General features: G+C 43.0%; 1 long non-coding RNA gene across 1 annotated transcript; it reads left to right on the top strand.

Moving 5' to 3' along the window:
* Window positions 1–438: 438 nt before the first annotated feature.
* Window positions 439–6,750, top strand: LOC122459129. The gene is made up of 3 exons (XR_006279594.1): window positions 439–479; window positions 1,243–1,508; window positions 6,598–6,750. It is a non-coding gene; the product is annotated as an uncharacterized LOC122459129 (long non-coding RNA).
* The last annotated feature ends 11,413 nt before the right edge of the window (window positions 6,751–18,163 follow it).

The following is an 18,163-nucleotide window of genomic DNA, read 5'->3' on the forward strand; positions in this document are numbered from 1 at the left end:
CCCTGGCCAACGGCTATTCATTGTCAGTTATAGTGGCAATTCTACCAGCTCAAGCCCTGCTCAAATGATGGGAAAATAGAGGCACTTGTGTCCTCTGATACCCAATAGCCCAGTGTGGTTAACACATACAACTTCAATGTGGGAGAGTGAGGTAGGAATCCGCACTTTGCCTGACTTGGAATTGAATCCTGGTCTCCTATTTCCCAGAAGGCTGCCAGTATCACCGAGCTCGCATGCTGGAGCTGTTCCACTTTGTATAAATAATTAGATATTCAGTGGAGCTGTGACTCGTGCCTGACTTACCCGTGTCCCGGGAGGGTGCCCTCACCACTGTGCCATAGAGCAAATCTCTCACTTTCTCTTGCTCTAGCCCAGTGCATAGTTAAGTGGAACATCCCCCTCCCCCCTGCAAGCATAGCCCAGTGGTTAGTTGGGGCACTCAGCTGGGAGGGGGAAGGGTCTGGTTCCCCACCTCTCAGGTAAGTGCTCTAACCACTGGGCTATTTGGGTATAAAGGGTGGGCCAGATAGACAGATGAACACTTAGCTTGAGGCTCCCCCTGAGGCTTAAGCGAGAGGTAGGCACTAGGTCAGGTTTCAGAGTAGCAGCCGTGTTAGTCTGTATTCGCAAAAAGAAAAGGAGTACTTGTGGCACCTTAAAGACTAACAAATTTATTAGAGCATAAGCTTTCGTGAGCTACAGCTCACTTCATCGGATGCATCTGATGAAGTGAGCTGTAGCTCACGAAAGCTTATGCTCTAATAAATTTGTTAGTCTCTAAGGTGCCACAAGTACTCCTTTTCTTTTTGTAGGCACTAGGTGTCAGGACTGAGGTGGCTTTGTGTATGCCAACCAGCTGAAATCTTCCAGCACAGAGTTAAGTGAAGCTCAGTGGGTGTTTTGAGGATCCAGATTCTGGATTTGGGAACCTATGCTTTAACATGTGGCTACTGATAAGGAACAATTACCTATATTGAATAATCCTCCACCCGTTCTTCCAATAGCAATTATAATTATTGTACAAGATGCTGTTATTATTTTCAGTGAGAGGTTGCATGGAAGACTGATTGCCATAACTGCTTTTCTTAACAAACTGCTTCTGTACTGCTTGCAGTAGCTACAGACCAGGACCTGTTTCCACACTTAATCAGTTTGAGTTATAGGCACACAAACCTATTCATTTGATTGTTAAACAGTAGACAACATAAAAAATGGTCTGATGTAATGTTTTGCTTCCTGCAGAATTCTTGCGTCAACACTTCAGAAGATTCCATGCACAGGCAAAGACTTTACAGGCCCTCAGTCCCCGAGGAACCTTAAACTGTACAAAGAGAGGAAGTCATTTTCTACTTCCTACATATCTCTTCAAACTTTTATGGAAGAAGAGGGCAAGAGCACAAGCCTTCAACTCCCTTTATAGCAGTAGCCAAAGCTCTAGCAACATAACTGAGGAGGGGGAAGGATGCTCATTTTCATCCTTGCTGCCACCATTCTCCTAGAGAGACAAGGTGGGTGAGATAATATCTTTTATTGGGCCAGCTTCTGTTGGTGAAAGAGAGAAGTTTTCGAGCTACACAGAGCTCTTCTTCAGGTCAGCATGTCAACATTTCTTCAACACTGCAAACAGCATTCTCCTGTTCATTTACGTGTGATGATATAGCCTTCCAGGACCACCAGCAAGCTTGGTATGAAGTCTAGGAAAGGACATTGAGACTTGACTTAGCGGATGAAAAATGGAAAGAAAATATTTTTTTCCTTTGTACTATTTCCATAAGATTCCCAACAGCAGCCAAACTAGAAAAGCATGTGGAGGTCAGGGAAAGAGAAGGGGGCGATGAGGGGACACTGGTTAAGTCTTCTATCATGTAACAACATTCTTGTAAAGGCAATTTACCAAACAAGGCAGGGGAAGGAACTTGTAAATTGTTGTGATCTAAAGTTTTCGATTGCTAATGGAATCCCATACGATTCAATAGTAGGCCTGTTATTTTTTCCATTATTTGTCAGTTATATTTATATAGGTTGTTGGATAAATTCCATAGCTAGGTTCCATCTCTGTATGCACAACACTGTCATTATGTATGATATTGATATAGCAAGAGTGGAAATCATTGTCACAAAACATAGGGCCAGATCCACAGCTGTTGTCAACTGAAGTGAACGGAGATACTCCAAATTACACCAGTTGAGGATCTGGCCCAAGAACTGAACTCTTGAGTCTCATGCCTTGTCGGTTTGTGCATCACCCAAAAGTAAAGCAGGATTGTGACAAGCAATAGCCTAAGCACTAAGGAGTAGCCATGCCAGGATATTGCTGTCTTTTGTCTATACAAAAAGAAAAGGAGTACTTGTGGCACCTTAGAGACTAACAAATTTATTAGAGCATAAGCTTTCGTGAGCTACAGCTCACTTCATCGGATGCATTTGGTGGAAAAAACAGAGGAGAGATTTATATACACACACACAGAGAACATGAAACAATGGGTTTATCATACACACTCCTAAGGAGAGTGATCACTTAAGATAAGCCATCACCAGCAGCAGGGGGGGGGAAAGGAGGAAAACCTTTCATGGTGACAAGCAAGGTAGGCTAATTCCAGCAGTTAAAAAGAATATCAGAGGAACAGTGGGGGGTGGGGTGGGAGGGAGAAATACCATGGGGAAATAGTTTTACTTTGTGTAATGACTCATCCATTCCCAGTCTCTATTCAAGCCTAAGTTAATTGTATCCAGTTTGCAAATTAATTCCAATTCAGCAGTCTCTCGTTGGAGTCTGTTTTTGAAGCTTTTTTGTTGAAGTATAGCCACTCTTAGGTCTGTGATCGAGTGACCAGAGAGATTGCAGTGTTCTCCAACTGGTTTTTGAATGTTATAATTCTTGACGTCTGATTTGTGTCCATTCATTCTTTTACGTAGAGACTGTCCAGTTTGGCCAATGTACATGGCAGAGGGGCATTGCTGGCACATGATGGCATATATCACATTGGTAGATGCGCAGGTGAACGAGCCTCTGATAGTGTGGCTGATGTGATTAGGCCCTATGATGGTATCCCCTGAATAGATATGTGGACAGAGTTGGCAACGGGCTTTGTTGCAAGAATAGGTTCCTGGGTTAGTGGTTCTGTTGTGTGGTGTGTGGTTGCTGGTGAGTATTTGCTTCAGATTGGGCGGCTGTCTGTAAGCAAGGACTGGTCTGTCTCCCAAGATCTGTGAGAGTGATGGGTCGTCCTTCAGGATAGGTTGTAGATCCTTGATGATGCGTTGGAGAGGTTTTAGTTGGCGGCTGAAGGTGATGGCTAGTGGCGTTCTGTTGTTTTCTTTGTTGGGCCTGTCCTGTAGTAGGTGACTTCTGGGTACTCTTCTGGCTCTGTCAATCTGTTTCTTCACTTCAGCAGGTGGGTATTGTAGTTGTAGGAATGCATGATAGAGATCTTGTAGGTGTTTGTCTCTGTCTGAGGGGTTGGAGCAAATGCGGTTATATCGTAGCGCTTGGCTGTAGACAATGGATCGAGTGGTATGATCTGGATGAAAGCTAGAGGCATGTAGGTAGGAATAGCGGTCAGTAGGTTTCCGATATAGGGTGGTGTTTATGTGACCATCGCTTATTAGCACCGTAGTGTCCAGGAAGTGGATCTCTTGTGTGGACTGGTCCAGGCTGAGGTTGATGGTGGGATGGAAATTGTTGAAATCATCGTGGAATTCCTCAAGAGCTTCTTTTCCATGGGTCCAGATGATGATGATTAGGGCATGAGAGCTGAGGAAGCATTGTTCTAAGTCAGCCATAAAAATGTTGGCATACTGTGGGGCCATGCGGGTACCCATCGCAGTGCCGCTGATTTGAAGGTATACATTGTCGCCAAATGTGAAATAGTTATGGGTGAGGACAAAGTCACAAAGTTCAGCCACCAGGTTAGCCGTGACAGTATTGGGGATACTGTTCCTGACGGCTTGTAGCCCATCTTTGTGTGGAATGTTGGTGTAGAGGGCTTCTACATCCATAGTGGCTAGGATGGTGTTTTTAGGAAGATCACCAATGGACTGTAGTTTCCTCAGGAAGTCAGTGGTGTCTCGAAGATAGCTGGGAGTGCTGGTAATGAAGGGACTGAGGAGGGAGTCTACATAGCCAGACAATCCTGCTGTCAGGGTGCCAATGCCTGAGATGATGGGGCGTCCAGGATTTCCAGGTTTATGGATCTTGGGTAGCAGATAGAATACCCCAGGTCGTGGCTCCAGGGGTCTGTCAGTGCGGATTTGTTCTTGTGCTTTTTCAGGGAGTTTCTTGAGCAAATGCTGTAGTTTCTTTTGGTAACTCTCAGTGGGATCAGAGGGTAATGGCTTGTAGAAAGTGGTGTTGGAGAGCTGCCTAGTAGCCTCTTGTTCATACTCCAACCTATTCATGATGACGACAGCACCTCCTTTGTCAGCCTTTTTGATTATGATGTCAGAGTTGTTTCTGAGGCTGTGGATGGCACTGTGTTCTGCATGGCTGAGGTTATGGGGTAAGCGATGCTGCTTTTCCACAATTTCAGCTCGTGCACGTCGGCGGAAGCAGTCTATGTAGAAATCCAGGCTGCTGTTTCGACCTTCAGGAGGAGTCCACCCAGAATCCTTCTTTTTGTAGTGTTGGCAGGAAGGTCTCTGGGGGTTAATATGTTGGTCAGAGGTGTGTTGGAAATATTCCTTGAGTCTGAGATGTCGAAAATAGGATTCTAGGTCACCACAGAACTGTATCATGTCGTGGGGGTGGAGGGGCAAAAGGAGAGGCCCCGAGATAGGACAGATTCTTCTGCTGGGCTAAGAGTATAGTTGGATAGATTAACAATATTGCTGGGTGGGTTATGGGAACCATTGTTGTGCTCCCTTGTGGCATATAGTAGTTTAGATAGCTTAGTGTCCTTTTTCTTTTGTAGAGAAGCAAAGTGTGAATGTGCCAGCAATGCCCCTCTGCCATGTACATTGGCCAAACTGGACAGTCTCTATGTAAAAGAATGAATGGACACAAATCCGACGTCAAGAATTATAACATTCAAAAACCAGTTGGAGAACACTGCAATCTCTCTGGTCACTCGATCACAGACCTAAGAGTGGCTATACTTCAACAAAAAAGCTTCAAAAACAGACTCCAACGAGAGACTGCTGAATTGGAATTAATTTGCAAACTGGATACAAATTAGGCTTGAATAGAGACAGGGAATGGATGAGTCATTACACAAAGTAAAACTATTTCCCCATGCATCCGATTGAAGTGAGCTGTAGCTCACGAAAGCTTATGCTCTAATAAATTTGTTAGTCTCTAAGGTGCCACAAGTACTCCTTTTCTTTTTGCGAATACAGACTAACACGGCTGCTACTCTGAAACCTATTTCCCCATGGTATTTCTCCCTCCCACCCCACCCCCCACTGTTCCTCTGATATTCTTGTTAACTGCTGGAATTAGCCTACCTTGCTTGTCACCATGAAAGGTTTTCCTCCTTTCCCCCCCCTGCTGCTGGTGATGGCTTATCTTAAGTGATCACTCTCCTTACAGTGTGTATGATAAACCCATTGTTTCATGTTCTCTGTGTGTGTGTATAAATCTCTCCTCTGTTTTTTCCATCAAATGCATCCGATGAAGTGAGCTGTAGCTCACGAAAGCTTATGCTCTAATAAATTTGTTAGTCTCTAAGGTGCCACAAGTACTCCTTTTCTTTTTGTGAATTTTGTCTATACAGATTGGGACAGACATATGGGGCCATCACACCTGTACTCAAGTGTCCCAGAAGAGAGGCATAGCTAGTCCAAATGAGAAGGTGATAGCCCTACCCACTGTACAACTGTCTGCCTAATCTTATAGGAAGAAAGTCTCCTCATAGGCATACTATACTCTAACTGGAATAAGCCCCATGCTTCAGCTTGGCTCAAATTCAAAGCCTAGTGGGACCTATCTGCCTACATGTGATTTTTACATACCTTCCAGCTAATTTGGAGATCCATTTACAAAATCCAGACTTTGCAAATAGCATATTGATCTCTGACCGTACCTGAGGGATTTAGAGCACATAAGCCAATTAATTACACTCAACTGTAATTTCTTTGATTGTTAGACATACTTTTCTACTTATAAATGGATAAACAACTTCAACAATTCCAAAGACAGCATATCTCCACCTCTACAGGAGTTCACAAATAATGCAGCTAAAAGATACTCCCTAACATATTCAACGTGCCAGAGCCTTTTGTATTTATTGCCCCTCTGAGTATATTGTGTGGAAAGGGAAAAATAAAAACTGAAGAGGCGATTATGAGATTGTGGAGGGTAGGAAACTATTAAAAAGAGAAAAATAATCAAAATTAATAACTGTTACATATTACATGTGCAATATTTTTCATTTAATCCAAATATAATTCAGTAGAAGTTTTGCAGCATTTTGTGGCATGCTGGTCCTGAATAATAGATGATGCTGGACTGATAACTAAGTTTTGATTGTAGCAGTTACAAGTAGGGTGTGAGTAACAAGGATAAATATCTACATTGTCTTTATTGGTAATACATATTAAACTCTGCATTTCCAACTGAACAATGCTTATTTCTCACATCTCATATGTGGTGGACCTTAGAGAGCGATTTGAAGGAGAAGAGCATAGGAACCTGTATGGATCAGTTCAATGAAGGTAACTCTGAAAAAGATATGAAGACATTTGTATGAGAAGCTGAGGAACAGACAGACAAGGCTGGTGTTGATGGAGAAGAGGAACCAGGAATGGAAAAGCAAGAAGAGACAAGACTAGGTAAGGCAGGTGAGGTAATATCTTTTATGGGACCAACTTCTGTTGGTGAGAGAGGCAAGATTTCGAGCTACACAGGCTCTTCCTTCAGGTCTGGAAGAGGTACTAAGGTCTTGTCTTCACATATGGCGCTACAGCAGTACAGCCATGCCACTGAAACACTTTAATGTAGATAGCCTATGCTGACAGAGGAGCTTCTCCCATCAGCATAGTTAATCCACCTCCTTGAGAAGCAGTCACTATGTGGACAGGAGACGCCCTCCCATCGACATAGCACCGTCTACATAGGTTAGGTCGGTATAATTACGTCGCTCATGGGTGTGTATTTTTCACATCTCTGAGTGACGTAGTTATACTGATATAGGTCTGTAGTGTAGACCCAGCCTTCTTACTCCAGAAGAGCCATTCTTATATAGTTTCCTGTCTTCATTTTGTGAGCCTGATGAGGCTGCTGTTCTATCTAATTTCCTTCAGCCAAATGGGTTTTAACCCCCTATTTGCTGTCCATCATATAGGTCCTCTGCACTCTGTCACAACCATATTGTTAAAATTTATGGAAACCAATGCCGCGGCTTATGAAGCCATGCACGGGGCAACTTGACAGCAGCAAGGAGCAGTTCAACAACAGGTTGAGCAAGAGCAGAATGACTGAGCTTTTGGCTGTTTTAAAGCATGCTGGTGCTGCCTTTATGGGAAGTTGGACCTGGCCGATGACAATATTCCTATGCTTATAGCCACATGCTGTACGCTCTATAATATTTGTGAAGGGAAGGGTGAAAGCTTCACTCAGTGCCGGACCACAGAGGCTCAGTGCCTGGAGGTTGAGTTTGAACAGCCAGAGACCAGAGCTATTAGAGGGGCACAGCATGGGGCCATAAGGATCAGGGATGCCTTGAGCATTGCCACAGCAATATGAAGCTGAAAGCCACTAATATTTGTTGCTGTGTTTGGGAGTGCAGTGCTTGTAATGCTAGACGTGATTGGTGCAGATGATGCAATATGTGGGTTTAACATAATTGTATGGCAGGGCTTGCAGGGCTCTGTTTCTTTCAATTAATGGAATAAAGAGTGCTTTCAGACCAACACAAATCTTTTATTAAAAAAACAACAACTGGAAGAAAGAGTCAAACAAAACAAAAAACAAAAAAACAAAACAAAAACAGCAGTTAGGGGGATAGGGGAAGGGAAGGTCCCAGGAGGAAGAGGGGTCCCGGGATGGCTAAAGAATTGCGTATGTCCAGTGATCATATCCAGCCTTCTCCTCTGGAGTACAGTGCATCAGGTACTGTACATCAGCAGGGATAAACTGCAGAGGGACAGATGTTGAGTTCAGTGAGTACTGGGAGTCCACAGTGCTGGACTGTCACGGGGGAGGAGTGGAATGCCATGGGTATGGACTGGAGCCAGGAGATTTACAAGAATGGGTTGGTGGTGTCTGGGGGGGATCATGGGAAAGAGTTTTGCGACAGTGGCTGTAGGGGAGGGCGGGCACGGAGCTGCTCGGTTTGAAGAGCTAGTATCACCTGGAGCGTGTCTGCTTGGCGCTCCATAACCTTTAAGAGCCATTCCGTGGCTTCATTCTGGTGTGCTGCATTCTCCTTCTGGTCCATCTTATCACTGTCTCGTCACTCCTTCAATTCCTGTTTCTTGGTGGCAGAGTGTATCATAACATCACGCAGAAAGTCCTCCTTAGTTCTTCTTGGCTGCTTGCTAATTCTGCGCAGCCATTTAGACGCTGATAACAAAGAGGGAGGCTGGGCTCCCAAGGTCATATCTGTGAAGCTCCCAGCAGCTCATGGGCACAGCACCGGTGCGGCGGTTGCCTCCCGCACCTTGTTGTAAGTGTTTTGCAGCTCCTTCACTTTGACCTTGCACTGCAATGTGTCCTGGTCATGGCCCCTTTCTGTCGTGCATCGTGAAATCTGTCCATAGGTATCATAATTCCTACAGCTGGCGTGCAGTTCAGACTGGACAGTCTCCTCTCCCGAATGCTGATGAGGTCCAGCAGCTCCACATTGCTCCCAAGCAGGGGATCACGTGGTGCATGGAGCAGGCATGGCCACCTGGAAAGATGCGCTGACAGCAAACAGGAAGGGGACTTTCAAGATTCCAAAGGAATGTACGGGGTGGGGATGACGGTTGGTCACCTGAGGGCAGGGCAGTACAGTTCAAACTGATGACCAGAGAGGTGAGAACAGGCATTGTGGGACACCTCACGGAGGGAAATCACAGTGCTTTAATTGACCATGGTGTCTACAATGGCACCACAGTGCTGTAGCCGTAGCGTAGAAAGCTGTATGCCTCTCGGTGGGGTGGGTTTTTTACAGCGCTACAACTGCACAGTTTCTGTACACTAAGGGGCTTGGCAGTTTGTACACCTCGGGAGTGCAGAAAGCTGCTTTATTGTGCAGAAACTTGCCAGTGTAGACAGGGCCTTAGTGTAATAGATTCTACATCAACAGACGACAGAAAAGGAGTACTTGTGGCACCTTAGAGACTAACAAATTTATTTGAGCATAAGCTTTCATGAGCTACATGCATCCAATGAAGTGAGCTGTAGCTCATGAAAGCTTATGCTCAAATAAATTTGTTAGTCTCTAAGGTGCCACAAGTACTCCTTTTCTTTTTGCGAATACAGACTAATACGGCTGCTACTCTGAAAGAAGACACAGTACCACCTGATCTGGACCTTGGCAGCGGCTGAGAGGACAGTGATATAATCTTACAGAATGTAACAAGGCAGCTTCAAAAATATATCAGTGGAACATATTTTATTTTAATTTCACTCTCTAGCGCCTGGTTTTTCCTTTCATGTAGATGTAAATTTTAAGAGTTTGCCAAAGTCAAGGAATTCTCAGCTGTGCACAGATGTTTGTACAACTTAGTATCTCACTCAGTTAACCAGTTCATCAGGTATTTGTAGCAAAAGAGAAGCAAGAAAGCCACATCTTTCTACAAAGTAGGGACAATAGAGGTACCAAGTGAAGCAGAGCTAAAAGCAGGTAAGAGCATTCATAAGAAGTCAGTCAGTCAGTCAGTCAGAAGATGGCACTCTTACAACAGGACTCCAAAGGCAGCAGAGAATATATAGGGAGTGTGACAAAGCTCTATCCTTGCCTCCGTGGGTCCCGCGTTTCCTGGCGGATTTCTCTATCCTCAGAGGCTCACTGTGACCCTCCATGTAACCCTTCTCTCTCTAGAGACAAGGGTCACAGTCTACTAAGCCATTTTCATCATAAGCCAGCGAGGGAGGTGAGGAGAAGTTATCCTTCCTTGCACAGTCTCTGTTGTCTCCCAGTCTCAGTGATTAAACAGGGGGCAAAGGTGGGGGGGAAAGCCCGGGCCCACCCTCTACTCCGGGCTCCAGCCCAGGGACCCTAATAGTATTAGCTATGGTAGCTGACCTTTTAGAAACATGACATATACAATTCCCTGGGCTACTTCCCCCACAGCAGCCTTCACTTCCTCAAGCTCCACTTCACCCTTATTTCAGGGCCTCCTTCCTTGTGCCTGATATGGTGTGTACTACTGAGCCTCTCCAACAGCGCAACTTCTTCCCACAGCTCCTGACATGCACTCCCACCTGACTAATTGGGAGGCTTTTAACTAGTTTCAGCCAGCCCCTGATTGGCTTCAGGTGCCCCAATCAACCTAGCCTTCTCTCTACCTTCTGGAAAGTTCTTAATTGGCCCCAGGTGTCTTAATTGACCTGGAGCAGCTGCCATTTCACTTATCCTGGTACCAGGGATTTGTTTAGCCTGGAGCTAATATATCTATCTCTCACTACTCTTCCATAGCCATCTGGCCTTGCCCCATCACAGGAGCTACAAGATATTTAGCAGATCATCAGACAGGGTGTAGAGCATGCTCTTTTCCCCCCCTCAAGAATCAAATTTCATTTCAATAGGTGTTGAGGGGCCCACACATCACACAATCAGGAGAAAGAAAAGGAGTACTTGTGGCACCTTAGAGACTAACAAATTTATTAGAGCATAAGCTTTCGTGAGCTACAGCTCACTTCATCGGATGCATCCGATGAAGTGAGCTGTAGCTCACGAAAGCTTATGCTCTAATAAATTTGTTAGTCTCTAAGGTGCCACAAGTACTCCTTTTCTTTTTGCGAATACAGACTAACACGGCTGCTACTCTACAATCAGGAGAGGAGTCACTGTGATTTTAGGTACAGAACTTGGTTTTAAAGAATAATGAATAAATGTGAAAAGGAAAATTGTAAAGAAGATAAGAATGGCCATACTGGGTCAGGTCAATGGTCCATCTAGTCCAGTATCCTGTCTTCTGACATTGGCCAATGCCAGGTGCTTCAGAGGAAATGAACAGAATAGGGTAATTATCAAGTGATCCATCCCTGTTGTTCAGGCCCAGCATCCAGCAGTCAGAGGCTTAGGAACACCTGGAGCATGAGGTTGCATCCCTGACCATTGAAGGACCTGTCCTCCAAGAACGTATCTAATACTTTTTTTAACTGAGTTATAGTCTTAACCACAACATTCCTTGTCAATGAGTTCCACAGGTTGACTGCATTTTGTGTGATTAAATATGTCCTTTTGTTTAAACCTGCTTCCTCTTAATGTCATTGGGTGACCCCTGGTTCTTGTGTTATGTGAAGGGGTAAGTAACACTTTCTCCACACCAGTCATGGTTTTATAGACCTCTATCATATCCCCCCATAGTCATCTCTTTTCCAAGCTGAACAGTCCCAGTCTTTTTAATTTCTCCTCATACAGAAGCTGTTCCATACCCCTAATCCTTTTTTTTTGCCCTTCTGTGTACCTTTTCCAATTTTAATAGAACTTTTTTTGAACTGGGGTGACCAGAACTGCATGCAGTATTCAAGGTGAGGGCATACCATGGATTTGTATTGTGGCATGGTTTTGGGATGTGCCAGTAATTGGTAAGAAGAGGGGAAAAGTGATTAACAAAAGTTCTGGGTGACAATAAATGAGTGTGGCACCAGGTCAGGAAGTAAATGTGTGACTAGAAATGTGTTAGCCAGAGGATGAGTAAGTTGTGACTAAAGAAATGTTTAAAGATGTGTGAAATTACTTCTGCAAACTGTTGGGAATCTCTGAACTAGAGTAGAGACAAAAAGGCAGAGGAGAAAACTAGATGTAAGTGAGAGTAAACTCACTGAACTGAAAGACACCTTTGGTGTTGTCTGTTTTTCAGAAACACCAACTCTACAAACAATAGCAGCTGAGAAAATTTATCAGGTTTGCAGCAGTCTGCATTGGACAGAAATTTATCTTAAACTTCATTGTGCAAAGACCAGAGCATTTTTTTAAACAAGCGTTGTTCATAAAAGAAAAAGAAAAACACCTAACAAGTGGTACATATAGAATCATAGACTATCAGGGTTGGAAAGGACCTCAGGAGCTCATCTGGTCCAACCCCCTGCTCAAAGCAGGACCAATCCCCAACTAAATCATCCCAGCCAGGGTTTTGTCAAGTCAGACCTTAAAAACCTCTAAGGAAGGAGATTCCACCACCTTCCTAGGTAACCCATTCCAGTGTTTCTCCATCTTCCTAGTGAAAATGTTTTTCCTAATATCCAACCTAAACCTCCCTCACTGCAACTTGAGACCATTACTCCTTGTTCTGTCATCTGCTACCACTGAGAACAGTCTAGATCCATCCTCTTTGGAACCCCCTTTCAGATAGTTGAAAGCAGCTATCAAATCCTCCCTCATACTTCTCTTCTGCAGACTAAACAATCCCAGTTCCCTCAGCCTCTCCTCATAAGTCATGTGTTCTAGTCCCCTAATCATTTATGTTGCCCTCCGTTGGATGTTTTCCAATTTTTTCACATCCTTCTTGTAGTGTGAGGCCCAAAACTGGACACAGTACTCCAGATGAGGACTCACCAATGTCGAATAGAGGGGAACGATCACGTCCCTCGATCTGCTGGCAATGCCCCTACTTATACATCCCAAAATGCCATTGGTCTTCTTGGCAACAAGGGCACAATGTTGACTCATATCCATCTTCTCGTCCACTGTAACTCCTAGGTCCTTTTCTGCTGAACTGCTGCCTAGCCATTTGGTCCCTAGTCTGTAGCAGTGCATGGGATTATTCCGTCCTAAGTGCAGGACTCTGCACTTGTCCTTGTTGAACCTCATCAGATTTCTTTTGGCCCAAACCCTAATTTGTCTACGTCCCTCTGTATCCTATCCCTACCGTATCTACCTCTCCTCCCAGTTTAGTGTCATCTTCAAACTTGCTAAGGGTACAATCCACGCCCTCCTCCAGATCATTAATGATGATTGTGAATTAATGATTATGAAGCTGTGTTTCTATTTTATAGATAACTGGTAAATTACAGTAGTCTCAAGCCAGAATTTCCAATTATTTATGTCTCGTAAAATGTGAATTTCTTGTGAGTTACACAAATTATTCACCGCTTTTGTGCTATATATCTTTAACACTGTAATATGGTTGATGTGTCAAAATATGCAAGCTTCATATTATAGAGGAATTATGTTATTCTATGTTGGTCAAAAGAATGATAATATTTATGTTACTTTTCCTGGGAAATCTTTCTTATGGGAGTGATTCACAAGATTGGGACTGTTGACTTTAGAAAGGAGACAAATAAGAAAATACAATAACAGTATATAAAATAGTGAATTATCTAGAGAAGGTAAATCAGAACTTCTATTCTTCCTGTTTCATAATACATGAATAAGGGGGCATTCAATTAAATTAAAAGGTGGGAAAGTCAAAACCAAATCAAAGGGAACCCTTTTTCCACATATGATTAAACTATGGAACTCATTGGCACAGGAAGTCACTGAGGACATGAATTTAGCAAGATCTAAAAAGGGATTCGACATTTCTATGAATAACAAGAATATCCATAGTTTTCATAATGAGTGACAACAAATGTTGAAAAGGATATTAAACTCCTACACCAGATTTTAGAACAATCTCTACTAGGATCAGACCATCTGCCTACTGTAGGGTTCTTATGCCTTCTTCTAAAACATCTGGTGTTTGTCACTGTCTGAGATAGGCTAGTGAACTAGATGGATCTTGGGTCTGACCCAGCCTGGCAATTTCTATGTTCACAATAAAAATGATTCAAGGGCTATTCAAGTTCCCCTTTTTATTTGAGGGGGACAAGGAAAAAAGTTTTCTCCACCATGGATTTATCTATTGTATAACCTTCATCACCATTGTAGTAGCATTCTCACTACAGAATGCTACAGAATAGAACCACAGCTACAAAACAAGGGAATGTGCTATTTTAGGAGATGAAGGAACCATGCTGCAGCTCAGCAAATTCATAGACACAAATGGACAAGGTAAAATGGGTTTTACCACTGAACAGAGTATTGTCTCCTAATAGAAAAGCTCTCATGTCTTTATTTAAATATCATGAAGTACTCTACACAAACAACTCTACACAGTTGCCTGCTGCGATAAATGAAGGAGTGGACCTCCCTTTTATGGACACCCAGCCAGCCAGTTTTCTATAAAGTCCCTCTTGGTGGCTTTTCTCTGCTTGTTTTACCTGTAAAGGATTTTAAAAAATCTCTGCATAGGTAAATGAAAGGGAGTGACACCTGACCAAAAGAGCCAATGGACGACTAGAACTTTTAAAAATTGGAACAAGACTCCCCCTTTGTGGGTCTGTTGTTGTTCTCTGGGGAAGAGGGCAGCAGTTATGCTCTGAGAAGCTGAAGGCCAAGTATAAAAATCATCAGAATCATACCTAGAAATTGCTTATTTGGACACCCAGATATGTAAGTAGATCAGAAAATGTGTAGAAAGATGCAATTAGGTTTTTTTTGTTTATTTCTTATGGCTTGTGGATTCCTCTGTGCTAATGCCAGATGCTTTTGTTGCTTATAACCTTTAAGTTGAATCCACAGAAAACTATTTTAGGTGCTTAATTTTTGGAATTGCTCTTTAAAAAAATCTAGCAATATCCTGAGTTTTCAGATGTATTTTCTTTCATTTTGTTTTTAATAAAATTTACCTTTTTTAAGAACAGGATTTGGATTTTTGTGTCTTAAGAGGTTTGTGCACATAATTTTTTAGTTAGCTGGTGGCAACAGCTGATTTCTTTGTTTTCCTTTTTCAACTCTTCCCTGGAGGGAGGGTGAAAGGGCTTGAAGGTACCCCACAGGAAGGAATTCTCAAGTGCGCCTTCCTGGGTTCCAAGGGGTTTTGCATTTGGTGATGGCAGCATCTACCCGTCCAAGGTCAGAAAGAAGCTGTAACCTTAGGAGTTTAATACATGCCTGGAATGGCCAGCATTAATTTTTAGAATCCTTGCGGGCCCCCACCTTCTGCACTCGAAGTGCCAGAGTGTGGAATCATCCTGGACACCTGCTTTTTTTATATGGGATAGATTTCCATTGCAGGTTTCGGATTATGACAAGCACTACACAAACACATGCAAAGACATTCTCTACCCCAAAGATGAGTGGCCAACAACAGTGAGGAGAGGAATACAATAGATACAAACCATTTATAAAAATTGGGGATAGGTCCTGCTTTGAGCAGGGGATTGGACAAGATGACCTCCTGAGGTCCCTTCCAACCCTGATATTCTATGATTCTATAAAAACAAACACACATACACATATATTTGCAATTTTTAACATTACAAATAAAATGCCAGCTATTCCTCTCTGCCTTTCAATGAGCCATCATTAATTGGCTGCTTTCTTGTAGGTGTCACAGCAGCAGGGGTGGGTGAGGAGGAGAGATTTGGAGGAGGGAAGCGCCTTACAGATAAGCACAGGGAGGGCATTCTATCATGTAGAAGGGGCAGCATGGGGAAAAACATGGACATGACTGACAAATGTGTGAATGAGGCTGACATCATTGGCAGAGAGTGGAAGAAGTTGGGCATGACATGATTAAAGACATGATGCAACTTCTCTACTGATGCAAATGGGCAAAACCCACTGAAGTCAGTGAAGCTGCACCCACTTACAGCAGCAGAGACTTTGGCCCAGCAGTGGATAACTAGTGAGGAGCAGAGCTCTGAAGGGCCTTGCAGAGAGGACAAGAACTTTAAAGGTGAAAGAGTTATTTCTTTTCCAATTATAAGCAATGCCTGAGGTTGTTCTTACTTTATTGTTAAACAGAAGTAAGCAAAATGGATCAAGCAAAGTAGAATGGATTGGGCCAGATTCGGAGCCCACTTATGCCAGAGTAAATGTGGAGTAACCCCACTGACTAATGGCATTTTCCTGGATTTATACCAGCATAACTGAGACCAAAAATCTGGCCCTTTCCATGCTAACTGATGCAAGTTATTCATGCTCCTGTTTATTAAAACCCCTTTTCATTTTGTAACTTAAGCTAGTAGTGATTGCTCTATCCAGTTACAGTAAATAAAATTCAAATGATCTCAATAACAAGGTAAAATTGCCTCCTGAATGGGAATACAAACTTTTCACTTGGCATAATCATCTTTTTTTTTGTTTTGATTTTTCGAGAGGAGGCTGACTGGGATCTGAAGACTGCCCATGACTCCTTTAACTCCAGATTGTTCGGATCAAGCTGCCTTCCATTTACCATTTTTACTTTCTGCTACACATATTTCTTGATCGCTAAATGCTTTAGTATAATTCAAAACAATATAGCACGGAGTGCACTACACTTAGTTATGTATATATTTTTTTCCTTAAGAGCATTTATATGAAAGGTACACCAAGAAACTATCCAAATATGTTTAAGGAGAAAGGGAAAAGTAACAAAGCACACTTATAGATTCATAGATACTAAGGTCAGAAGGGACCATTCTGATCATCTAGTCTGACCTCCTGCACAGCGCAGGCCACAGAATCTCACCCACCCACTCCTATGAAAAACCTCACCCATGTCTGAGCTATTGAAGTCTTTAAATCATGGTTTAAAGACTTCAAGGAGCAGAGAAGCCCCCCTCAAGTCAACCATGCCCCATGCTACAGAGGAAGGCGAAAAACCTCCAGGGCGTCTCCAATCTGCCCTGGAGGAAAATTCCTTCCCGACCCCAAATATGGCAATCAGTTAAACCCTGAGCATGTGGGCAAGATTCACCAGCCAGATACTACAGAAAATTCTTTCCTGGGTAACTCAGATCCCATCCATCTAATATCCCATCTCAGGGGATTAAGCCTATTTACCCTGAATATTTAAAGATCAATTACTTACCAAAATCCCATTATCCCATCATACCATCTCCTCCATAAACTTATCAAGTAGAATCTTAAAACCAGATAGATCTTTTGCCCCCACGGCTTCCCTTGGAAGGCTATTCCAAAACTTCACTCCTCTGATGGTTAAAAACCTTCGTCTGATTTCAAGTCTAAACTTCCTGGTGGCCAGTTTATACCCATTTGTTCTTGTGTCCACATTGGTGCTGAGCTGAAATAATTCCTCTCCCTCTCCTGTATTTATCCCTCTGATATATTTATAGAGAGCAATCATACCTCCCCTCAACCTTCTTTTAGTTAGGCTAAACAAGCCAAGCTCCTTAAGTCTCCTTTCATAAGACAAGTTTTCCATTCCTCGGATCATCCTAGTAGCCCTTCTCCGTACCTGCTCCAGCTTGAATTCATCCTTTTTAAACATGGGAGACCAGAACTGCACACAGTATTCTAGGTGAGGTCTCACCAGTGCCTTGTATAACGGTACTAAAACCTCCTTATCCCTACTGGAAATGCCTCTCCTGATGCATCCCAAAACCGCATTAGCTTTTTTCACAGCCATATCACATTGGCAGCTCATAGTCATCCTATGATCAACCAATACTCCTATGATCAACTTCTCCTCTTCCGTTACTTCTAATTGATGTGTCCCCAATTTATAACTAAAATTCTTGTTATTAATCCCTAAATGCATAACCTTACACTTCTCACTATTAAATTTCATCCTATTACTATTACTCCAGTTTACAAGGTCATCCAGATCCTCCTGTATAATATCCCGATCCTTCTCCGAATTGGCAATACCTCCCAGCTTTGTATCATCTGCAAACTTTATTAGCACACTCCCACTTTTTGTGCCAAGGTCAGTAACAAAAAGATTAAATAAGATTGGTCCCAAAACCGATCCCTGAGGAACTCCACTGGTAACCTCCCTCCAACCTGACAGTTCGCCTTTCAATAGGACCCGTTGCAGTCTCCCCTTTAACCCTTTAACCAATTCCTTATCCACCTTCTGATGTTCATATTGATCCCCATCTTCTCCAATTTAACTAATAATTCCCCATGTGGCACGGTATCAAATGCCTTACTGAAATCTAGGTAAATTAGATCCACTGCATTTCCTTTATCTAAAAAATCTGTTACCTTTTCAAAAAAGGAGATTAGGTTGGTTTGGCACGATCTACCTTTTGTAAAACCATGTTGTATTTTGTCCCATTTAAAATTTACCATTT

This window comes from Dermochelys coriacea, chromosome 3 (genome assembly GCF_009764565.3).
Source record: "Dermochelys coriacea isolate rDerCor1 chromosome 3, rDerCor1.pri.v4, whole genome shotgun sequence".
Classification (NCBI taxonomy): domain Eukaryota; kingdom Metazoa; phylum Chordata; order Testudines; family Dermochelyidae; genus Dermochelys; species Dermochelys coriacea.